This window comes from Humulus lupulus, chromosome 3 (genome assembly GCF_963169125.1).
Source record: "Humulus lupulus chromosome 3, drHumLupu1.1, whole genome shotgun sequence".
In the NCBI taxonomy this organism is placed as follows: Eukaryota; Viridiplantae; Streptophyta; class Magnoliopsida; order Rosales; family Cannabaceae; genus Humulus; species Humulus lupulus.
Window position 1 is genome coordinate 232,847,477 of NC_084795.1, and position 15,511 is coordinate 232,862,987.

Sequence of the window (15,511 nt, forward strand, 5' to 3'; positions counted from 1 at the left end):
TAGATATTTAGTACTTATGTTAATGTAAGTTTAAATATTATAAAATATCATTATAATAATATATAATATGTAATCTTAATATTTATTAAAAAATTATTATTTATGTTTAAAAAGGGAATTATATTATATATATATAAAAAAAATGATAAAAAATATTTTGGTTTTGTTTTTCTTTTAATATATTTATGTCATTTTTTTATATATAATATTGTTTATTTATTTAAAATTTATGTGAAAATGATATAAATTTAATAAATATAATTAATAAATTTTATAAATAAAATCAAGCATACGTGCATTGCAAGTTGAATCTAGTATATAATATAAAAGCAAAATATATAAGGTTATCTAATCGGTTAAATCCATGTTTGAAATTTATTATTGATTAGAATATATTATTAACTTGGAAAATATGCAAGCCAAAGTGATATAATCAATTCATATTAAATATAAAGAAAGGATAATATAAAAAATATCCTCTCTGTTAAAGTTAAATTTCACTTTCCACCCTTTGTTTTAGAAAATTATAAAAAAGAACCCTCTAATTATTAAAATAGTAAAAAATAATCCCCTAAACTCAATTTTAGTCAAATTTTAAAGATTATTTATTTTAATTTATAGCTAATTATTTCAATAATTAAAAAACATGAAAAAAATAAAATATTAATAAAAATTTTAAATAAAAAATATTTATTATATTAAACTTAAACCCTACATTAAAATTAGATAAAAAAAACAAAAATTAAAACAAATCTAAAAAATATTATTGTACCCTGAAATTAGCACGAGTTCAATTAGTTCGGGTACAGCTGACAGATGAATATGTAGAAAAATAGTCAAGTAGAATATCTGCATAACAGTGATCTGAACAACTCGAGTTTGGAGGTTTGACAGGACGATACACAATTTATTATCAGACCGCCTCTCAGGATAACAATTGAGTTCGAGACTTATAATAACCAAGTCCAACTTTGGGTGTTCTAATCTTACTATGAGCTAGGGTTCAGATAATCATTGAACGAGGTCGGTTAAGATATTCATCTCGTGGAAACTTGGGCAGAACGCATTCTGAAGGATCCCAAGAGATTTGGAGGCTCTTTATACGCTCATTAATGCCCAGGCTGTAGTGCATATCTATCATTTATTATTCGAGATAGCAGGAGTATATTATATTCTGTTATCAAACCATATCCCAATGCAAATGTGAATAATATGTATTAAATAGATGCCATATTTATTCAAGTGGTTACGCAAACCTGTCCATGGAATTCCCCTATAAATACTAGGAATATTGGAAAGGGAAGAGCATGGTTATTTTTTGTATTACCAAAACTCTGTAGAAATTGAGAGAGAAAAGTAATAATATTGACTCGTGGACTAGGTGGATTTTAACCACTGAACCATGTAAAAGTTGTTCACGTTTATTATTTCATTACGGTTTATAATTCAGCACTAATCTACCTGTTTAATTTCTTAATAAATTGTTGGCAAAAAACCGCGTCAACAGTTTGGTGCTTTCTTTGAGAGGAAATTAGTTCTTCACAAGTTTCATTCGACTTTCATCATGGTGCTCACTCAATCGATGCATGATAATAAGATGAAACAACCTGGAGGGCAGGTGGCCCATCATACCGCTGTTCCCAATGAAAGGGGCCCAGATGTTGAACAACGTCCTGGAAAACAATTGGTGGGTAAGGACGATGCTGGAAGTTCAGCGTCACTGCCACCAAATCGTAATCCAAGATACTTGACTGTCATCGAGATGGAAAATGCCCAGTTAAGGAGCCATCTCGCTAGGGAAAACAAACAGATTGAAGAGGTTTTGGCTCGGTTACCCCCTCTTGCAACAGACGTTAATGTCAGAAAGAGGCAAAGTCGGTCTCATAAGACCCACAGGAGTAACTGGTCTAAACTGAGTCATTCTATCAGAATCGCCACTCTGAGTTCTGTACCTATAGAGCGAAACCATTAGAGTGCTCAGCCCGCTGGTAAGCACAGGGGTCATCATCAGCATGTCAGTCGGTCGGTCAGGACTGCAACCCCCAGCTCTGTGCCTTCTTCACAGATTCCTAGAAATTCCCATAACAACTCGTGGGGAGGGGTTGGGACAAGCTCACGAATGAAAAATGCTCCAAGGAATCCCTCTGTGCCACGGTCAGAGCCCCAGGCACAGAGAACTAGGAACGTTGGAATAGAACTGAGGCGGGCTAATTTAGTTCATCCATATGGAAAGAGGATAGCCTCACCAATAAGGCATCCTCCGTCATCGGTAAGACATCCAACACCACCTCGCCCTCAACGAGATGCTATAGCTTGTGGGAACAGTAGGAGAAAGCCTCCCTCGTTTGTAAATACTTATGCCCCACGGACGCATGCTGAGAATCCAGGTCCTCAATCTCAACCGCGAGCCGTAAGTTTCGCAAACGGAAGTTACTAGACGGAGAGCCAACGTGGAGGCAGGTCTGAGAGCGACCTGAGAAATCACTTGAGTTCAACACAAAGTCCTCGATATGATCCACAACCCAACCTACGCAATCATTTGAACTCACAAAGAGGATATCCGTCTCGGAATGAGGATGTTAGCTATACTCGGCATGAGGGAGGTCCGTCCATTGTGCGCAACAATGGGAATGTCCCACCTAACCAAGCTTGAACATGGAGAGACAACAACCCATCAAATGTGTATAACAGGATGAGAGTTGTTGAATAGCCCCCAGCTGACCTAGGGACCAGGGACCAAACCCTTGAAAGACTGGCTTTGATGGAAGAGCAAATGAAAAGACTCTTAGTTGGGAAGGGAAAGGACGATTGCGACTCAGAATAGGAGCTCGAACCTTTTACTCCAAACATTGCAGTAGCAACATATCCTATTGGCTTTAGGATGCCGCACATGCCGATGTTTAATGGAAAGGCAAATTCGTTTGATCACCTCGGGATGATTAACACGATGATGATGGCCCACAATGTTGGGCTTGATCTAAGATGTATCTTGTTCCATACAACTCTAGTCGGACCTTCCAAATAGTGCTTTAAACAATACAAGAGGCATTCGATAACCTCATGGAAGAAATTTTCCTCCAAGTTTAAAAGAGCATTCCGAACTCCACAGGCAGCTCATGATGAAGCCGATTCATTGGCCAACTTAAAGCAACAACCTGGTGAGATACTGAAAGCATACCTGAGTAGATTTTCCAATGTTGTTGCATGAGCTAGGGACGTTGATAACAGCTCCAAGCTCATGCCAATGAGAACAGGGATCCTAGTGGGAGGCGACCTATGGCAAGAACTCAAAAGAAAAGGAGTTAAAAGCGTAGACGAATTTTTTGCCCGAGCTCAGAAGTGGATAAACCTAGAGGAGGCGTGAGCTTCTATCGCAGGAACCAGCCAGGCCCCTATCCAACCCATTGGAGCAGTGAAAGATGTTTTAGCTACGACTTAACCTGTTACCCAGAATAACCAAGGGGGAAATAACAAGAGGAAGGGGAATGGTAAGGGCGACCAGAACAGGACGAAGAAGAACAAGTCTGTGGAGAAATTCAAGCCCATTTACACCACCTATACCAACCTAAAAAACACCCGAGAGTGTATCTTCCTGACTAATTCTAATTGCCTCCCATGGAAAAAGCAAGAGCCTTTAAGGGATCAGAGGGTGAAGAGAGATCCTTCAAAGTTTTTTCGATTCCACGATTACATCGGTCATAACACTGATAATTGCAGGTAGCTGAAGGATGAAATTGAGACTCTCATTCGAGCTGGACCATTGGCCTAGTACGCCCAAAATTGGATAGTTCCCAATCAACCTGACGGGCTGTAACGATCCAAAATTGCTAATAAGGCTTTGGGCCTTGATTAGCATGCCAGAAGGGCATAATTGGTATATGTGAATGTTTAAATTGTTAAACACATGACTATGTAGCATGCATTATTAATATGATTATATGAGTATTAGATATGCATGTGGGCCCTTTGTAGCTTTTAAGGGCATATTTGTAATCTTGGCCCATTGAGGGCATAAACGTGCACTATTACAAAAAAGGGCAATTGTGTCAGTCAAACACGTCAGTCAACGCAGTTGACTGACGCTGTTGACCAAAAATTAGCATTTGTGGCAATTAGGTACTGCCACAAATGATGGGGCAATTGTGTCATAACATACACTGACGCTGTTTAATGGGGCTGTTTGCGGCAGTGCCCCATTGACGCAAACGGGCCATTAACAGCATCAATGGGGCACTGACGGTAATGACCCATTTGCGTCAGTGGGGCACTGACGTAAACGCCTAAGTGAAACGTGTGTTTCACTATGAAGCGTTTGCGTCAGTGCCCCACTGACGCAAATGGGCCGTTATCGTCAGTGCCCCACTGACGCTGTTAACGCCCCGTATACATAATAAAACCCATCGTCCCTAAGACAGAGACCCCATTTACCTAATGTTTCTGAAACGAAAAAACATGAAAAACCAGCGGCACCTCCTTGCACATTTGCTCACTTAGGTACGTTTTTATCAAAAAAAAAATTCAATTTTAATGTAAAAATAATGATTTATATATGTTTATGTAACTTATATATAGTTTTTTTTTTAATTTTTTGTATAGATTTTGTATTTTTGAAGATTGTAGTTTGAAAATCCATAAACTTTCTTGGTTTTTTGGGGTTTTCTACTTCAAGAACTCACATTGCTCAATTAACACAAGTGTAATTTTCTTAATTTTTATGATTTAAATTTAATTTTTGTGATTTTTTTTTAGAAATTGATTATATTTCGGATTTTTAATTTTTATATAGTTTTATATTAATGATTAAGAAATTGTTTTAGGTTTAAACTTTGCATTTTAATATTTTTATTTTTTTTAGAATTTTTTTCTTATAATATTTTTATTTTTTATTAACTTTTTTTTAAAATTTAATTTAATTTCAAATTTACTTATATATATTAATGTATATATTTTTTATAAGTTTCATTTTATTAATTGTTTAGTTTGATTATTATTAGTAAATTTTTCTTAATATTTTGTTAAATTTTTAAATTTATTTTTAAATTTTGGGTTTAATTAGTTAAATATGTATATATTAAAATTGTTTGTTTTTTTAAGTTATATTTTATTATTGATTTAGTTAGGATATTTATAGTCGATTTTTCTTTATGTGATTTGTTAACTTTTTTTAAAAAAAAATTATTTCGGGTTTAAGTATATAAATGAGTATATATAACAAATTATTTATTTTCTTTAAGCCCTTTATTGTTTATTTAGTTACAATATAGCTTTAATATATTTTTCTTTATATTTTGTTAACTTTTTTATTATTTTTTTGTTTATTGTTATATTTGAGTAAGTATTTTGTTGACAACTTTGTTGGTGAGATCAAGCTTTGGAGGATTTTATATTAGAGGTAATGTTTTAAACCTTAATGTATAATTAAGATATTGAACTTTGTAGCATGTACGAATTATAAAATAGTGGAGATAGGATATGAGACTGTGTGCTGCGGTGATATAAGGTTGTAATTATGCATGTTTGATTGATTACATGATTTGTTGTATTTATGTGATGAATATAGGTTTATTTAAATTTTGGGAAATATGATAGAAATATGGGAAATGTTGCCCAATTTTTTGTAAGATTTAGTAATTTGAGAATTATGCATGTTTGATTGATTAATTGGTTTGTTGTATTAATGTGATGAATATAGATTTATTTAAATTTTGGGAAATATGATAGAAATAAGGGAAATGCTGTCCAATTTTTTTTAAGATTTAGTAATTTGAGAATTATGCATGTTTGATTGATTAATTGGTTTGTTGTGTTTATGTGATGAATATAGGTTTATTTAAATTTTGGGAAATATGATAGAAATAGGGGAAATATTGACCAATTTTTTTTAGGATTTAGTGATTTGAGAATTATGCATGTTTGATTGATTAGTTGGATATTTTTGTGTATACCATGTGTTGTATAAATGCACATTTTAAATTTGGGACATGTGATAGAAATAGGAGAAATGCTGCCCAATTTTTTTGGACATATTGTTTCCTTTATTTACTTGTCAATTAAGTAATCCACGAATTTAATTGTCAATGTTTGTTGCTTTGTTTGTTTATTTTTTTTGTTGTGTGAAGTTTGACAATGAATAGAGATTGGATGTCAGTGGATAAGTTATCCACGGAATATAGGAATAGAGTTGAGTTTTTCTTGGAATTTTGTGCAAGAAATACTCAATCTCCTAATAGTATTCCTTGTCCATGTGTTAAGTGTGGTAACGTTGTGAGGATGCCAATTTTTAAAATAAAAGACCACTTATTTAGGAATGGAATAGACAAAAGTTATAAAGTATGGTTTTTGCACGGGGAAAGAATGAAAGTCACTGATGAGGGACCATCTAAGAATAATAAGTATTTTGATGTTGATTACGAAGTTGATGATATTGCAGAGATGATTGATGATGCACAATATGAATCACATGTGGATCCAATTAAATTTCAGTCAATCTTAGAAGATGTTGAGAAACCTATTTTCCCTAATTGTACAAGGTTCACTAAATTATCAGCACTGCTTAGGTTGTATAACTTAATAGCCAAACATGGGTGGAGTGATAAGGGAATGACAGAGTTGTTAACATTTTTAGGAGAATTATTACCTGAAGGTAATGAAATGTCGTCTTCATTTTATGAAGCAAAGAAGACATTGCGTTCGTTAGGCATGCAATATGAAAAAATACATGCTTGTCCTAACGATTGCATCTTATATCAAAAGAGATTTGTTGATGCAATTGCATGTCCGACATGTGGCGAGTCTAGATGGCAAAAGAAAAAAATTCAGATGCAGTTAGAAAAGGTGTCCCTGCAAAGGTTTTATGGTATCTACCACCGATACTTCGTTTGGTTAGGTTGTACCGAAATGATGATCATGCTAAAAATTTAATTTGGCGTGCTAAAGATAGAGTAAAGGATGGCAAGATAAGACATCCAGCTGACTCGCCAGCTTGAAAAACAGTAGATGTTAAATGACCAGAATTTGGCAATGAACCGAGGAATATTCGCTTGGGTCTTTCTGCTAACGGAATTAATCCACACAATTCCCTTAGTAGTAAATATAGTTGTTGGCCTGTAATGTTAGTCATATATAATCTACCGCCATGGTTGTGTATGAAGAGGAAGTTTACCATGTTGACCTTATTGATATCTGGTCCTAAACAACCTAGAAATGATATTGATGTATACCTAGCTCCTTTAATTGATGATTTGAGCACATTGTGGTATGAGGGGGTTAAGGCTTACGATGCTTATAAGAAAGAAAATTTTAATCTTAAAGCATTGTTGTTGTGAACTATTAATGATTTTCCAGCCTTAGGTAATCTTTCTGGATTTAGTGTGAAAGGGTACAAGGCATGCCCCAGTTGTGAAGAAGGGACTCATTCTGAATATTTAAAACATTCTAGAAAGATTTGTTATATGGGACACCAAAAGTTCTTATCCGAAAAGTATAAATTTCAAAGTTACAGATGCCTTTAATGGTAAACCTGAATTTGGAAAGGCTCCACCACCTTTACTTGGAGGACAATTGTTAACAAAGTTGAACAAAGTCCAATGCAAGTTCGGAAAACCTAGAGATTTTACAAATAAGAGAAAAAATGTTAGACGTGAAAAAACAAAGGAGGTTGTCGATGGTGTGACAGGTTGTTGGAAGAAGAAATCTAATTTTTTTGAGCTTGAGTATTGGGAGCATTTGGTCTTGCGGCACAACTTGGATGTAATGCACATTGAGAAAAACGTGTCGGATAGCTTAATTAGTACATTGCTGAATATTCCTGGTCGGAGTAAGGATGGAATCAAAGCTTGGTTGGATTTAAAAGTAATGGAATATGCAGTAAGTTACAACCAGAGGTTGGTGAGAGACGAAAAATGAATTGTATGTCATTCTTTGTCGAATGTGAAAGTACTGGATGGTTATTCTTGAAATATTTCTTCTCTGGTAGATATGAATTTTTTTTAATTTAGTTGGAATGAAGTCTCATGACCATCATACACTACTTGAACATCTTCTACCGGTAGCTATCCGTTCTATGTTACCCAAAAAAGTTCGATATGCAATTACCAAACTATGATTTTTCTTTAAATCTATTTGTTGTAAAGTGGTAGATGTGTCGAAGTTGGACAATCTTCAAGCCAATATCATGATAACTATGTGTGAGTTGGAGCAATATTTCCCACCTTCATTTTTTGATATAATGGTTCATTTAATAGTTCAGTTGGTGAGAGAAGTAAAATTGTGTGGACCAGTATACTTGAGAGGGATGTACCCATTTGAACGGTATATGAAGATTTTAAAAGGTTATGTTAGAAATAGAAGTAGACCTGAGGGTTGCATAGTTGAATTCTACATCGTTGAAGAAGCAATGGAGTTCTGCTCAGAATACTTATCAGGTGTTGCGAGCATTGGATTATGTTTTTCTAAAATTGAGTTTGAAATAAGTAAAGGTGGTAGAGGTGGTGTTGTTTCTGAAGTAAATAAATCTGATAGAGATGAAGCACATCGCCTAGTCTTACAAAATATTGATGATGTTCAACCATACATTGAGTAAGTTCTCGTACATATGCATGGTCAATCTTATTTTTCTCTTTCATTATATTGGCAATGAATTTAGTTTGTTGATATAAATGATATTTCTTGAAGAGGACATTTCAATTGGATCAAGACTACTTATCCTAATAAGTTTCGGAATAAAAGATGGGTACAAGATGAATATTATCGAAATTTCAGCACTTGGTTCGAGAATGAGGTAAAATACTTGTGTTGTTCTTGTTTGAGTGTTATTGTATTTTAGCTTGTTAGAATTTAATATACTTTGTTTTATTTTATTGTATTCTAGGTTCTAATTAACACCACAAACAAAGTGTCTGAAACACTAAAATGGATAGCACGAGGTCCTTCAATGAGTGTAATTAAGTATCAATGCTATTATATTCACTGTATTCAATTCAACACCGTAGAACGTGATAATATTAGAAAGACACAAAATAGTGGTGTTACTATTATCGCCCAGACTTTTCAAATATCTAGTTCCAAAGATTAAAATCCCATAAATTGTGATATGACATTTTATGGGGTGATCAAAGAAATTTGGGAACTAGATTATGTGACTATTCGAATTCCTGTCTTCTTGTGTGATTGGGTGAAAAGTGATAATGGGGTCAAAACAGATGACTTAGGATTCACACTGGTGGACTTAAACCGAATAAGACATAAATTTGACCGCTTTATAATGGCATCACAAGCCAAGCAAGTATTTTATGTGAGTGATCCAGTAGATGCTCGATGGTCAGTTGCCCTAACAAGTCAGCCGAAAGATTATTTGATCAAAGAGTCTAGAAGCGATGACATTATACTTGAACAAGAAACATTTACCATTGATTCACCGCCTATTGATGTCACCATTGATAATGATGATGACTATATACGCGAGAATGGTGAAGGGTTGTGGGTAGATAATTAAAGGTATATATATTAATTTTATGATTTTGTTTTTATGTATTTTGTGAAGTTTATACCAGATAATATTTGTGTTTACTTAATTACAGGTACATTGATTATGGATCCATCATATGATGAAGAGGGCGATCCATTTGTTGATGATCATGGTAATGGTCTGGAGGGGATTAATCCTACCGCACCAACAAATACACAAGATAAGAAGTATAGGGGTAAATCAAATTGTAGTGATGTATTCAAAGCAAGAAGTGAGGGTCGCAATTATGAGGTCGAGTACAATCATTTTGGTCGAGCGATGGGAAAAGGGGGGATCAAGATGAACAGCACCATCGGTCTTCTATCATGCACAACCTTTCCTTTAGATATCGACAATTGGAAACAAATGACAAAGGATAAAAAAGAGACTTTATGGGGTCAAATACAGGTAAGCTATAATATTGACTATTAAATTTGTCATAACGAATTAATATATTGAAAAAAGTTTAATATTTTTGGGTTCATTTGTGCAGGAAAAGTTCAAACCTCCAAATTCTTCTAAAACAGACGTCCTCAAAGAAGCAGGAAAAACATGGAGAAACTGGAAAACAAGACTAACAAAAGATCTTATATATGCATATAAGAATGTAGCTCCTGAGCTTCTTGCCAAGTCGCCATCAGATTACATCGAGTATTACAAACCTGAAGATTGGAAAATTTTTGTTGCAAAAAGACTAACCCCAAACTGGGAAGAGATGAGAAAACAAAAACAAAATGCTCGGGCTCAGAACAAGTATCCACATCACTCAGGGCGTGGTGGTTATCCACTGGTAGAGCAACAAATGGAAGAGGAATTGGGTCATGAGTTAACTGAATATGACAGAGCTGAGATGTGGACACAGGCATGGATGAACAAGAATCGAGAAGTTATTGATGAAGAAGCTCGATATGTGGTCAAGAAGATTGTAAGTGTTCTTCGATTTTTTAAAATAATTGTAATGAATAACGTGTGTGTTAAATTCTAATCGATTTATTTACTGTGTATATAGGCGGAATACAGAAAAAAAGTAGCAGAATGCAAGTTGGTGGAGGAAGGTTCAAACGATATACTAACAATGGCAGAAGGCGAGTTGGTGGGGGACGTGTTAGGGGGGTCGGTGCACATGTCGCTCCCCGTCAATTTTTTCATGTCCCACCGCCAAAAAGATTCAATCACAAACAAAAAGGTGCGGAATATGCTCGTTATAAAGACCTTGAAGAGAAATGGCGTCAATCTGAAGAAAGGGCACGTCAACAGGAGAAAAAGTTAAACTAGTTGATGGCGCATATTGCATCTCAACAGAGCGGTGCATTTGGATCATCAACTGCATCTGGTTCGGGTGTAGGAGGAGCCTCAAACACACCACACGCACCATATTCCCCTCCACCACCGACACAGGCACAACATGCTCCACCACCACCGACATGGACATCATATGCTCATCGACCACCCTCACAGCTACCACTTGCTCCTCCACCACCGACGCAGACACCATGTGCTCCCCCACCACCAAAGTCAAATTTTTCTGATGAGGTAATAGTTTCTTATTAATTCATTATTGCATATATTTGACAAAGTAAAAATAAACTAGTTTATCGAAAAGTCTAACAGATTAATTGGAATGTAACAAATTAATTGTAAGTTGTGTCTTGGTTCTACACAAAATATAGTTGTAGAGGGGAAACTTTTAAGTACCTGTTGCACAGAAATACAAAGCGTTCAGCTGCCTCCTAGAAATTATCGTGTCAGTGTTGAGGTAGCCATTCAAGAGAACGCTAGTTTACCATACCCGCTTACAATGGAAGGTTATACATTGGTTGGACAAGCAGTTGGGTATGATGTTGGATGGCCACAACATTGGGTTCTTACTAATCAACAAACGAAAGAGCCACTTGTGCCCTCTACTCAACAACCAAGACAATCAAAGAAAAGAATAGAGGCATTGACACAGGAGCCTACAGAAGTGTCTATCACAAAAATATTGAGGTGTTTAGTGAAGTTTATTGATAAATGGAAAGTTGAATGCGTGGTAGAAATTCCAATTGTTGAAATGGTATTTGGATTCCAAACTATCGCTCTGTTAGGGAAAGATGATATCCTCCACTTTTGTAACTATGAGATGATTGGACAGACTAAGCTATCATTATATATGAGGTACAATGGTGTTTATAATCTTTTAGCTTATTTAGTTTAACTTGAAATTTAATAGTTTATTAACTTTTTTAATTATATGTAGCTTCCTCGATGATTTGGTGCAAACGAAGGGATTGAACCACATGTACACTTTCATGCATCCCACTTTAGTGTCCACTAATGCATGAACCAATGAAATACGTGCTAAAAATCTCTTTGATCGGTTTCTACAGATGGAGCTAGAGACACAGTTTCTAATTTTCCCTTGGAACAACAAGTAAGTCAACTCAATTTTATATTCATATATTTTGTTTATTGATAAATATCTTACACATGTTTTTTTATTGTAGCTTTCATTTGATGTTAGTATTAATTCAACCACGCAGTCATTTGGTGGCTTTTTTGGATCCTGTAAACTCACATTTTCGTCTGGAAATCAAGGACATAATTATCATGTAAGTTTTTCATATTACTTAATTAATTTATGATTTTATTTCAAACTCATATATGTGTAAATATTAATATTGTGTGCAGGGCGTTGGATCAATACGATATACACCGAAGACTAAAAGAGTCAATAAATCTAAAAGTTTGTGTTCCTAAGGTAAGTAAATTATATTACTTATCGTATTCAACTTTTTGACGTATTTCTTTTACAATAACTTACTAAATATAATACTTAACTTTGGATAACTTTGTTGTAATAATGTCAAAACCAGACTGGGCCAACTGAGTGTGACTTTTACATTATGGAATTTTCTAGAGACTTGATTTCACAGCCTAGACCGAAGGCCTACTAGAAAAATGAGGTAGTGTTTTACTTTTTAATTTTCATTTAAACTATTGTTCATGATTTTATTTGGATGATTTCTAACTTATTATTTTAAATATTTTCTAATTAGTTTACGAATACGAGTCCATATTCGGATGATGAAATCAACGAGATGCGGGATGAGTGGACTGAATCAATCATGGCGTATCTCAATTAGCAAATGAGCAAGTTGGTGAGGAAATTTTAGTTTAAGGAGGTTTAATACTTAGAAATTTAGAACACACAAGAGTACATATATTAACTTTTATAGTTTTGATCACAAATGTTAACTCTAGATAAATGTTTTAAAAAAATTATACTGTTGTTTTCTATTCATACTGCTATTTTTCTGTTCATAGTGCTATTTTTCAGTTTCTGGTGCTGATTTTTTTTTATCAAAATAGGCCAGGGAAATTGGCATAAACATTTGCAAACTGACGCAAAAAATACTCATTTTTAACATTTGTGGTAGTGCCCCACTGACGCAAACCAGAGTGTCATTTGCTTCAGTGGGGCACTGCCACAAATGCTAGTTTATGACAATGCCCCGCTGATGCAAATGACACTCTAGTTTGTGTCATGGGCAATTGCCTCACATATCAAACTGACGCAAAAAATCAATTGTGGCAATTATAAACTGACGCAAATGGCATTTTTTGTTGTAGTGGTTATTAAATGTGATAAATGGTTAAGACCACATTATTATGTGAATATATTTGCAGCATATGGCTCGAGATGGTCCTAGTGAGCGGATTAGCGAAATAGTCACACTGAGGTTTAATACTCGGCTCAGGGGAGCCTAGGGGTATTTTTTTGGGGAATTTGGAGAATATTTTGGGATTTATTAGATATTGAATAAGTTTGTGGTAATTAATTGGATATGATGGGATTAATTGGTAAATATTAGGAACACTTGAGGAATTAGCAAGAACTGGGAGCGGAATGACCATTTTACCCTTAGTACCCTTAGTGAACTGATAAGCTTAGGGGGGCAAAGAGGTCATTTGTTTAAGCAGGGGATAAAATCAGTAAAATCCTAAGGATTAACTCAGAAAGTGGTAGAAAATCTCAATTCTCACTTTTCTTCTCCCTTACGATTTTGTCCCTATCTCTCTCTTGTGATTGAAGTTTGAGCAGCTGAAAGAAGTGAAGGGGAAAGGCTTAGGATAAGCTGGGGAAAAGTTGAATTTGATGTCTAAGGGTTAGGAACTTAAGGCTGGTAGAAGCAAGAAACTTGTGGGTATTTAACAAGCAATTGAGGTAAGTTCTTGTCCCAAATTATGTTAAGAAATTCTGGTTATTTTAGTGGAATTTGACTCGGTTTCTGGGTAATAAATTGTTGTTAAATTAGGGTGTTAGCTTCAGTATTATTGTTGTAGTTTTGTATTTAAATTGGGTGATTAAAAGTCTTAAAATTGTAGCTAAGATTGGTTTAGGTTCGGAGGATTGTTAGGATTGAAATTATGGGAATCTGGCTGGATGAGTGAAGAAACCCAGAAATTCTGGGTACGAGGGGGCGCGCCGCGACTCAGCTCAGGGGTGTCGCGGACAGCATGCCCAGAATGCCTTGGGTGGCTCTCTGTCCTAGGGGGGCAAGTCGCGACCCGCCTCCACAAGAGGCTTAAGGATTTACCCTCTAACTTGGGGGCGCGCTGCGACCCTTAGGGTCAAGTCATGGCCCGCTTGGGGGTTTTTGCCTTAGGTTGGTTTCTAGGATTGTTAAGGCTCAGGGGTTCAAACGTAGGCGCTCAGAATGATTTCTACTACCTGGTTCAGTAGAAATCGAGGTCCTGGAGGCTAGTTTTTGTCTCCTAAGTATTTATTTGGATTAGAAGTTGATGATTACCCATTGGCCACTTTGACTAGGTTTATCGCCAAGGTTCAGGATTGAGGATCGTGCTCGGGACCGTTCTGCGTCTCTCGCTTAGAATTTAAGGTACGAAAATGGCACCATGCGTGGTTGTGAATGGGACTAAGATTCCCAATTTATTGATTGCTTGTACTATGTGTGTTGTAAGATTGATATGTTATACAAGAATTACTGACCTAAGGGAGCCGACGCTGACGGTAAGCGTATTGAGCATAGCCCGACCCAAGCGAGTTGGGGCCAACTAGATCAACAGGGAGCTTGGCCTAAGTGTGCCAACTCGGATTATTTGAGAACTTAAGATTATGTGATTATCATTGATTAATTGAATATCCGTACTCTATTTTATGTTTAAATGAGATAATTATGATTGAATATTATTATTGCTATATGTGTTTGCTATTCTTGTATTTCTAGCTGGGCCTTGGTTCACGGGTGCTACGTGGTGCAGGTAAAGGCAAAGGGAAATATGACCAACCATGAGTTGGAGAGCTTTGGGGGCGGAGTGCACATAGTCAGCTGCTCGACCGCCACGGCCGAGGAAAAGTATAGAGACAGAAGCCTGAAACTTGTATTTTGCCATTAAAGTGGCCACTGGTTGTGTATAACTTTCGAAACTTGTAAATTTGTCTCTTGAACCTTGTTTTTTGGGATCCCATGTACGAAACATCTATTTTAATGAAAAATTAACTGTTTACGATCAAAATCTTTTAACCCTGACCTGATTATTGACTTTAGGATCACATTCTTTTCCAAATGACTTGATTAGCAAGTCATGCACTATTTCAAATACACAGTGTAACGGTCTTGGTTATCCAGGGCGTTACAACTTGGTATCATAGCGGTCTGGGTTTAAGGGTTCCTGAAGACTTGCTGGACGTGTACACTCGCCGCTAAAGATAAGCACGAATCAGGGTTTTGTAATTATGTATATGCGATTATATGTTTAAATGTTTGAATGGAATATAAATTGTTTAATCTATGTGATTAATAGGGAGCATGAGATACTGATAGGGCCTGTCCCTTGACTGCTGTGTGTTGATAATGAGGGGTGCTTATTAGCATTGCTCTTGCATGTGAATTAATATTTGAATGATGGTTTGCATCTTGATTGCTTACTTGGATTGAGTTTCAATGGAGAGCTATGGTAAGACTTTTAACCTGCCATCATTGCCTGACCGCTGAGTCGTTCATT